General features: G+C 56.5%; 1 long non-coding RNA gene across 2 annotated transcripts; it reads left to right on the forward strand.

The window, feature by feature from the left end:
- Positions 1 to 372: 372 nt before the first annotated feature.
- Positions 373 to 3898, forward strand: LOC132661967 (uncharacterized). Of its 2 annotated transcripts, none has more exons than XR_009602466.3 (2): positions 373 to 933; positions 2937 to 3898. It is a non-coding gene; the product is annotated as an uncharacterized LOC132661967 (long non-coding RNA). The 2 variants fall into 2 exon arrangements; XR_009602467.3 differs by lacking the exon at positions 373 to 933 and adding an exon at positions 940 to 2266.
- Positions 3899 to 10214: the final 6316 nt, after the last annotated feature.

A 10214-nucleotide genomic window follows, 5' to 3' on the forward strand; every position in this document is an offset into this window, starting at 1 on the left:
TCCCCTTTGTGTCTGGGCACCAAATGAACAGGGCAGAAGTTTTGTCCTGGTGGATCCCAGGGGTCTCGGCTGCCCATGGTCACCTGAGGGGGCAGGGAGTGAAGGAAGACAGGCCGTGGGTGGCTGGGGTCTGATGCCACCAGAAGGGACAGATGGGGGCCCAGCCTGATGCTTCCTAGAAGTGCCCCACCCCACCTGGGCACAGTCCAGGGTTTCATGCCCTTCGAACCACACTTGTGATCAGTATTGACAGGCAGCAGAGTAATCATTAACCACCGCCAGGGGCTGGGCCAACGGCTCAAAAGGCACTGGGCCCAGGGCGTCCCCACTTCCTCCTTGTGCCCCGAGGGCCAGCCAGACACCGAGGTAAGAGCGGGTCCAGGCGGTCAGACCCCTACAGCCCCTCTGCCCCAGGGCGCTCCTGAGCCCAGCTACCTTTTTGCAGGGTTCCCAGCCCCTCTGAGGAAGGAAGGAAAGGGCCTAAGCAGCTGCTGGGTGACCTGAGCCGGTCCTTTCCAGCCCCGGGGCCTCAGGTTCCACCTGTGAGATGAGGGAGCCCGACCCCTGACCGGGCAGTGGCATCGCTGCCTCCACTAAGCCTGGCACTTGGTCTGCCCTGGGCATCTTTGGGAGGGCCTTCTGGGCTTTGGTGATGGGAGGTGTCACCTGCTGTGGTGTCTTCATTCACAGGCCTGTCTTTCTAGGCAAAGGACTCCTGCCCAGGGACCTCCCATCCCACCTTGACTGCATCCCAAGAGGGTGGAGGCTGCTTCGGAGAGGTTGCCAGGCAGGACAGAGGCCCCGCTCTGTGAACTCGGGCAGCCTCCTTTGCCTCTCTGGGCATCTCCAGTGTCAGGAAAGGGAGAAACGGTCCAAGTCCACTCTCAAGGCTCAGAGTCCCAGATCCCCCTTCTTCTCCAAAATGTCCCCTAGGTGGGTAGGACTGGCCTTGGAACCTGTCACTGAAGCCTCTGGGGCCAGATCCTGTCTGGATCTGGGGGGTGGGAGGTTTGGCGCGAACACACTTTGCAGGAGAAAAGTCTGCTCCCCTGGGAGTCCTGGGCTGGCTCCAGGACCACGGGCAGAAGCTCCTTCGGATCTTCACAGCAAGGTGGGACCCAAGGGTTGAAGGGACGGTGGCTTCCAGCGGTCAAGGCTGGCGTGCAGGACAGGTCTCACAAGCCCTGATTTGCAAGTGAGGAGGAACCAGCAGGAGATGAGGCCACACGCTCAAGGTCACCCAACTGCCAGACCCCTGCAGGCGCTCAGGCCACTGAGGTGCTAAGTGCTCTTGCAGATGGTGGTCGCCGACAGCCCTGTGCTTAGCATTCTGTCGGCAGGTTTGCACATCGCACCTTCTCAAGTTCCCTGTTTCTCCCCCTGTCGCTTTCCTCTGTCCCTATTTGCTCCGTTCCTTTCCAGTTCTCTCCGGCTCTGCATCTGCTTCTCCCACTTTCTGTGTCCCCCGCCCCCACTTCACCCCTGCCCCTCTCAGTCTTGCCTCCAGCTTCTCATCTGGGGCCATCCTCAGGAATCTGGACGGTCAGAGATCCCTGGAGACCGACAGATGTCCAGCTATCCCTCACTGTCCCTCTGCCCTGTGGCTGTGGCAGGAAGGGTGGGCAAAGGGCAGAGGGTGGAGGCCACGGTGGCCCAACCTGGAACTGGGGCCCAGCTCTGGTTGGGAAAGAAAGGAGGAAACAAGGAACTTGGGGCCAGAGGGTGTGGGGTGTCAGGGCGGGCAAAGGCTGCCCAGGAGCTATAAATCGGGGCCACTCCCGGCTTTATGAGCAGAGCTGGGGCTGAGACAGGACTTCGCCCAGAAAAGAAGGGCTGGCATCAGACTCCAGGTGTGGGCCCCGGATGATAAGGAGCCTCAATAAAAAGACCACGGACCTGGGGCCACGAGGACCCAAGAGGCCCACATGGGTGGGCACGGGTCCTCCCCGGACTTCTGCCGAAGGGGGAGACACCAGACAGGCAAGGTCCAGGCCTCCAGTTGGTTCCCACCCTCTGTAACAGCAACTCCATGTGGAAGTGCCCACTGGTTCCAGTGGGGCTGCTGTTATCGGGGATGGGGACCAGTACCCACGGAGGAGGAAGAGCACGCCAGCAGGGACCTCCACGGCTGCGCTCCCAGGCCCAGGATGGCAAAGGGCAGTGGGCTGTCGGCAGGCTGCCGAGACCGAGTGCACAGGGCTCTGACCTATGAATTGACAGCCAGTGTTCCCATCTCCCCTCTGGCTGCCAATTCCATAGGTCACAGGTATGTTCGCCTCAATGTCAGCCGCCGGGACCTGCAGTGCAGGGAGGGGAAGGGGTGGGGCGAGGGGTGTCCAGAGGGCAGGGAAGACTTGCTACCCCAGGGCAGCCCTCAGGTCCAACTCCTTCCTGTTTCGTTCCTACCTTTCCATGTCCCCTCCCGTGAGCTTGCCCTGCTTTAGGTCCCCGCCTGTACTGACCGCTTGTGGCATGCCTGAGTGCTTTGCCCATGCTTTTCCCTCTGCCTGGAACACTTTTCCCTGCTTTTTTTGTGCCAGGTTCACCCTTACTAACTGTTCCAAGCTCTGCCCAAGCATTGGCTGCCTACAGGAAGCCTTCCTGAAGCCCACTTGATCCCCAGTGCCCTCCTGGGCACCCCCAGCAACCTGTGCTTCCCCAGAGAACTGTACTCCCCCCCCCCCCCCCCGCCCTGGTGTTCCCATCCTCCCCACCACCTGTGAGCTCAGCTCCCGGCACCCAGCCCCGTGTGCTCGGTGGATGTCCAAACAGATCCTAAGCCTTCGTCTTGCACCCCAAGGAAGCACCACCAATGTCCCATGTGGCCAAGAGGGGCCGAGGGCTCCGGGCCCCAGTCTGTGTCGGAGCCTCTCCAGGACGAGGACCCCCCGAACCGCCTCCCCTCCACTGGCCTGCTCTCTCCTCTCTCCCTGCAGCACAGCCCGGACTTGCCTTCCCAGCTGTGGTGGCCGTGGAGGAAGGCGACCGTGTGGGGGCAGGACCTGGCGGAGGTCTCCGCAACAGCCTCACTCCTGCTTGGCTTTCATACGATGCCGATGCGGTGCCCGTCCCGGAGACATTCGCATTTGAATTAAAAGCCTTCTGCTGCTAAAAGATAAGCTTTTCGAAATTGGAAACAGAGACCTAAGAATAAAGTTCAAATTGCTCAACGATAGGAGCCGGCTCTGGAGCCCTTTCTGTGTGCCGGGCCCTGGCATGCATCGGTCACCTGGGATCAACTCAGCGACCTTGCGAAGCGACCATCATGGACCTGTTCGGGAGATGAGGACTCGGGGCTCACAGAGGGGGGAGCATCTTGCTAAAGTGAGAGTAGTTGAACCTTCTCTCCCCGAGGACCAGGCAGCTGGCAAGCATCCAGCCACCCTCTCTGGCCCCTATGACTCTTATCCCAGTGGGGCTTTTTTGCTGCCCCATCGGCTCCGGATCCCTGGGCCACCACCTTTACCGAGCTGGGCTCAGATGTCCCTCCCGCTACCTCCCCTCACTACCTCCCGCTGCTCCCCCCACCCACCACACCTTGGGCCCCTGGGCCTCTCCCTGCTCCCTCTTATCTTATCCCTTCAGGGCTGAGAGCTCCGTGCTCTTAACACCCTGGGCTCCAGACTCCTGGAGGGCAAAGTCCAGGATTCACTCATCCTGCCTGGATCCTGCCCCCACTTTCTCTCAAGACCTCCGGGACACCTGCTGCTTGGTCCTTTCCCCCCACTCCGTGGCTCCCGTGACGTGACCGCTCTTCGAGTCCCCATCACCAATGCCTGGCTATTCCCCGCCCAACTTGGCGAACCCCTGGCCGCAGCAGCCACTGACTTTTTGTTTCCTGTAGCCTCGGAGACTGGTGCCGAGTAGCTGCTTAATAAATGCCAGCCGAAGTACCGACCACATGACCACGCGTGTGAATGACGAGGCCTGTGGGGAGCAGGCCGCAGACGCAGGCGCGTGCAAGGCCCTCAGCGAGTTCCGGCTGTCGTCTCCATCACCATCACCATTGCCGCAGGTTTGTAAAACAACGCGAGGCTGAGAGGCTGACGAGGCATCCTGAGGGCATGTGCAAATTCCGACAGCAAGGAAAGCCCTACGGGGGAAGGAACGGTCAGAGTGGGGGGGGCTTTGATTGGGAAAGTCTCCCCGAGAGAGGTGAGTCTGAGTTCAGCTTTTGCTGCGGTGAATCCTAGGAATAGGTCATGAGCACCGGGGAAGGAGGGAATAACAGGGAAAAAGGTACAGAAAGAGGGGGCTGGAGGGTGGGGTGTGAGTAGAGGCGACCCTGCGCTTTCGCAAGCCTCGCTCCCTAAAGCCACCGCCAGGGGGTGCACTGGGCCACGTCCCTCCCTGGCTGGCTGGGGCTGACGCTCCCCACCTCCTCCCCAGCTCAGGGACGCCTCCCCAGCCCTTCTCTGAGCAGCCCCCCAGGGCACCCCCCGCCCCAGGTCCTCACAGATGTCAGCGCCCTTAACACAGTGGCGGGTCCCAGGCACTCAGTGCGCACCTGGCACAAAGTGGGATTCCTTAGGGACTTTTTTTTTTTTTTTTTTAATGTGTATCTATTTATTTTGAGAGAGAACGCAAGTGGAGAAGGGGTAGAGAGAGGGGGAGAGAGAGAATCGCAAGCAGGCTCTGCGCTGTCAGCACAGAGCCGGACAAGGGGCTCGATCTCACCAACTGTGAGATCATGACCTGAGCCGAAATCATAAGTCAGAGGCTTAACCGACTGAGCCACTCAGCTGCCCCTTGATGGGGCTTTTACGGCTGCTTTTTGTGTATAAAACATAAATTTAGGGGTGCCTGGGTGGCTCAGGCGGTTAAACGTCCGACTTCGGCTCAGGTCGTGAACTCACTGTTCTTGAGTTCGAGCCCCGCACCGGGCTCTGTGCTGACACCTCGGAGCCTGGAGCCTGCTTCGGATTCTGTGTCTCCCTCCCTCTCTGTTCTTCTCTCTCAAAAATAAGTAAACATTAAAAAATTTAAAAAGCACATAAATGTATAGTGTATATCTGTCTCATTAAAAGTAAGTCCCTGTGTAACTACCACTCAAGAAAGAAAATCTGTGCCGCCGAGCACCCCTATATGCGTCCTTCCGGGTGACCCCATCCCCCCCCCCCCCCCCAGGTAAGCACAGTGCCGCCCTGTAAGATAATCACTTCCAGTTCACCACCCAGGTACACAGCGGAAAACAATACGTGTTCCTTTCGCCTGGGTTTGTGTTGTTGTGTGTTTATTCTTTAAGTGGACCCAGCTGCTGGGTTCGTCTGAGTCCGCGTGGTTGCTGGAGCCATAGTGTGTTTCCATCCGTTCGCTGCTGTGCCGCATTCCGCTGTATGAATAGAAGAGCTGGGTTATCCTTCTTACTATAAACGGACTTAGTACTGCTGGGTCACGCATGGGGCAGCAAATACAACGCTGGACCAGGCTGCACAGTGGTCTGAAGGAGGAGCGCCTGGTTACAGGCGGGGTTTTTTGGTTCGTTGTTGACAATTATGAAACCTTCAGAAAAGGTGCGAGAAAAGCACAATGAACACCCTTACACCCTTCGCCCGGATTCACCGACACTTAACATTTTGCCACGTTTGCTTTCTCTTTCTCTTTCTCTCGCACGCGTGAATGTTTTCGGAACCATTTGAGAGTAGGTTACGTACGTTACGACCCTTCACCCTTAAATATTTCAACACGTCCCCCCCCCCCCCCATGACATCTCTTTACACAACCACAGTACGGTTACCAAATTGAGGCCCGGTGACAATGACGCAATACTGTGATCGTACGTGTCATCCCCTTTCAAATGTCTCCCGTTGTCCCAATAAACGGGGATCACACCTCACCTGTGGTCGCCTGGTCCCTTCAGCTTTCTTTAGTCTGCAGTTGTCTTTGACCTTGTGATCAGGTCGTGATCCATGGGTTCGAGCCCCATGTTGGGCTCTGTGCTGACAACTTTGGTTTTCAAGACCTTGACATTTTTGAAGAGGACAGGCCAGTTGTTTTGTAGTATGCCCCCTCGGGTTTTTTCCCCCCACTTGCCCCCAGTTAAGAAAATCAAAGGGGGCACCTGGGTGGCTCGGTCGGTTGAGCGTCCGACTTCGGCTCAGGTCACGATCTCACAGTTTGTGGGTTCGAGCCCCGCATCAGGCTCTGTGCTGACCGCTTGCTCAGAGCCTGGAGCCTGCTTCAGATTCTGTGTCTCCTTCTCTCTCTGCCCCTCCCCCGCTCACACTTTGTCTCTCTGTTTCTCAAAAATAAATAAATGTAAAAACAAAAATTAAAAAAAAAGAAAATCAAATATGTCCATTATGTGAAATTTTGGCAATATAGGAAAGTAAACAAAAATTGCCCCAGCTCCGATGATGCAAGAGTAGCCCTGTAGACATATCCTGTAATCACTCAAGTTAGCAGACTGTGTTGTTCTATGCACTCTGTACATTAACTCACTTAGCCCTAGAAGGCGGGTGCTTTCCTTAGCCCCATTTTACAGCCGCTCCCAGAGATCTCGAATCTTGCTAAAGATCACATAGTTCGGTAGGACTTGAATATGACCTTGTACTTGGCCCTTATGCTACACTGCCTCTCGATAGTTGTTGGGTTTGAGTGTGTGTGTCTCAACCTTTTAGTGACATTTAAAAAAAATTTTTTTAACGTTTATTTATTTTTGAGAGAGACAGAGTGAGACAGAGTGTGAGCAGGGGAGGGACAGAGAGAGAGAGAGACAGAATCAGAGGCAGCCTCCAGGCTCTGAGCTGTCAGCACAGAGCCCAATGCGGGGCTCGAACCCACGAACCGCGAGATGGTGACCGGAGCCACAGTTGGATATTTAATCGACTGAGCCACCCAGGTGCCTCTCAACCTTTTATTGACATTTGGAGCTGGATAATTCTCTGTTGGGGGCTGTCCGGTGCATTGCAGGATCCCTGACCTCTGCCTGCTAGATGCCAGCGATGTTCTCCCAAGTTGCAACCACCAGCAACATCTCCAGACACTGCCAGAAGTTTCCTGGGGAGTAAAATCACCTCCAGTTGAGAAACTCGTGTGTGTGTGTGTGTGTGTGTGTGTGTGTGTGTGTGTGTGTGTGTTGAGCCAGGCCACACTGTGTACAGTCTTGAAATCTGCTTTTTCAGTTTTTTTTTTTAAATGTTTATTTACTTTTGAGAGAGAGACACACACACACGCACACGCACAGATGTGTGCAGGGAAGGGGCAGAGAGGGAGGGAGACACAGAATCTGGAGCAGTCTCCCGGTCCTGAGTTGTCAGCACAGAGCCCAACATGGGGCTCGAACCCATGGATCACAGCCTGAGCTGAAGTCGGACACTTAACCGACTGAGCCACCCAGGTGCCCCTGCTTTTTCAGTTATTGACTCCACGACCACATTTGTTCCTTTCCATTTTCTTCTCTTCGCCGGTTGAACGGCTGCGAGGCGTTGCCAGTCAAATAAATTGTCAATTGACCAAAAGACAAATCCATTGCTGCGGTCGTCTTCTATGGCCACGCAACAAATTACGGCAAAGTTAGTGGCTTAGAACGACCATTTATTAGCTCGTGTTTCCGTAGGACAGAAATCCAGAGTCTCGAATGCTGAAATCTGGTGTTGGCCGGGCTGAGTTCTCAGCTGGAGGCTCAGGGGTGGAGGGAGTCTCCCTCCGTGCTTATTCTCGTCCATCAGCAGGGATTGGGATTCCTCGCTGGTTGTCAGCTCTTGGCTCCTAGAGGCCACCACGTTCCTTCCACGCGGCTCCCCTCCATCTTTAAGCCAACAGTGGAGCATTGAATCCTTCTTGTGCTTTGAATTTCTGATGTCCTTCCTCTGCCACCGGCTAGAGAAGAGTCTTTTTAAGAACTCATGTGATTAGGTCCGGCCACTGGGAGAATCTCCTATCTAGAGTCAGCTCTGCTGTCAAACATGCTCTATCACAGAGTAAACCACCATAGCCACATTCACAGGCCCTCTTCCAGGTGTGTAGACCAGAGCAGGGGATCTTAGGGGATTCAGGGAGACGTCTTGGAACCGACGGGCTGGAGGCCAGATTAGAAGAGCAGAACATGGAGGCGTGATGCCAGCTCTGGGAAGGGTCCTGCTGTATCCCTGCCCTTGGAGAAGCCCCAACATGTATTTCTGGGAGCAAACACGGACCTTGGGCAGACACGGCCCTCATCTCATCTCCCCACCCCCCAGTCCCTTTCCAGATGACCCATCCCCATTGCTGTACTTAGGGCAGGAGGAAGAAAACACAGGTCAGAGGAATGTTCCAGCGGGGCCAAGAGGGAAGTGAGAGGCTGACTGCTGGCAGAGGAGGTCAGCTGGGGCAGCTGTGTGGACCACCCAGCTCAGTGGGACTTGCGTGGCGACCGATGTGGGAGAAGGAGGGGGGAGGCGTAGGTCAGCAGAGGGGACTGGAGGGTGGCCTTGGGCACCGTGTCTGACCCGCACTGAGGTGTGTGGGTGTGAGGGGCTGGGCCAGAGGAGCTGCGCTTGTGCCCTGGTGGCCAAGTATGACACACTGTCGGGCACGGAAGTGCTGCTCCCCGTGAGGCCCGTGGGGAGGCTCAGGGTAGCCTCCAGCCGTGGGGGAACAGGGGCTCCAGGCTATGGTGAGGGACAGTCAGCTGCAGCAGAAAAGCGTGCCTGGAGGGGACGCGAAGAGGGTGGTGGCCTGCGCTCACGCAGGTGGGGCCACCACCGCGATCACCCCGGCAGCAACGTCTGAGCCCCTCACGTGTGCTCTCCGGCTGCTGGGACCGGAACTCCCAAGTCCCATCTTGTCTCTGACCTCGCCACTGAGCCCTGGCAGCCTCGTAACTGGCCGACGGCCTCCTCGCATCCCCCACGTCCCCTGCTGACCTGAGCCTCTTTCTGCCATTTCTCCTCCTACGCCCACCATTCCCATCAGTATGGAGTAAGGAGACCCCAAGACCCTGCCCAAGGACCCCGATGGTATCACTGTAAAAGGCAGAATTCCCATGTGCCAAATAATAAACTCATTCCCACGGAGTCCCCAAACCCAATGCGTCCACAGCAAAGGCCTGGAGGGCAGCGTGGGGGTGGTGCCTGCCGCTCCAGCCCCGGCAGCCCCTGCAAGATGGGGAGCTTGGAAGCCCAGCGGTGGGTGGAGTTATTACCAAAAGTGCTCGGAGGCTTCTGTGGCTCAGCTCTGCAAAGCGCTGTGTGGTTCTGTATACACAGCATCCTCGTACATCTGCACGCTGGGCCCCCAGGCTGCAGAGCTTAAGGGCAGAGTTAACCCCAGCCTGCACCTAGCCGGGAAAGAGGTTCTTGAAACTCCCTTCCTCTGCGTTGCCACCAGCCCAACCTCGCAACTTCCAGATTTGAGCGTGCAGAGGGTGGCGATGTTAAGATTCCAAAGGCCCAGCTTCTTATTCAGCCTGAGTGACTTCCAACAAGGCACTCACCGTCCCTGGGCCTTGGGCTTTTCTCGCTGAGATTTGACAGCAGAGATCCTGAGCCGCCCTGACACTCTGTCACCTCCAAGCTGGGCCTATCCCTGCCATTGGACACACCTCCAGATCCGGCAACTCTCCCCAGGACCCTAGCTAGCCCCAGGGCCACACGCACTGCTGTGCTCTTCAGGAGAGAGGCTTCACTGGGTGCAGAGGATGTGCTCGTGGCCAGCGCTGGAGACCTCAGCCTGCAGAGGAATAGCCCTCCCCATCTCTTGACCTTGTTTTGACAAAATTCATCTCTTGGCCAATTCTGTTCCTCCAGACTGCAGGGAAAGCTGTGTCTACACAAACCCATGTGGTTTTGGGTTTTCCCAGCCTCGTACAGACCCTTCTCTAGACCAGGCCATTGTGGGACTGAGGGGCCGGCTTTGAGGGAAAGCAGGTAACCCCCTTCTGCTGAGAGCAATCTCTGGGACTGCAGGTGTATGCTTCTGCATCTGAAAGAAGGAAACGCTGGGGGGCGGGGGGGGGGCATCATTTCCGAGAAAAAGGAAAAGAGTCGAACTCTTCCTCAAGATAGACAGGAAGTGAAACCGAGACACCCAAAGTGAAATGCTTCATTCGTGTTTTACAAAACTCCCACCAAATAGAATCTACCCTACTCAACACACACACACACACACACAAAGAAAATAAGGCCGTTTTCACAGTCTGGGAACTACCAGATGAGGAAGCTGGCCAGGACCTGAGCGCCAACTCCGTGAAACTGGGAAAACTGATCTCTGCCCACTTGGGCCTCATGAGGGAG

Source organism: Panthera onca, chromosome D1 (assembly GCF_046562875.1).
Source record: "Panthera onca isolate mPanOnc1 chromosome D1, mPanOnc1 haplotype 2, whole genome shotgun sequence".
NCBI lineage: Eukaryota > Metazoa > Chordata > Mammalia > Carnivora > Felidae > Panthera > Panthera onca.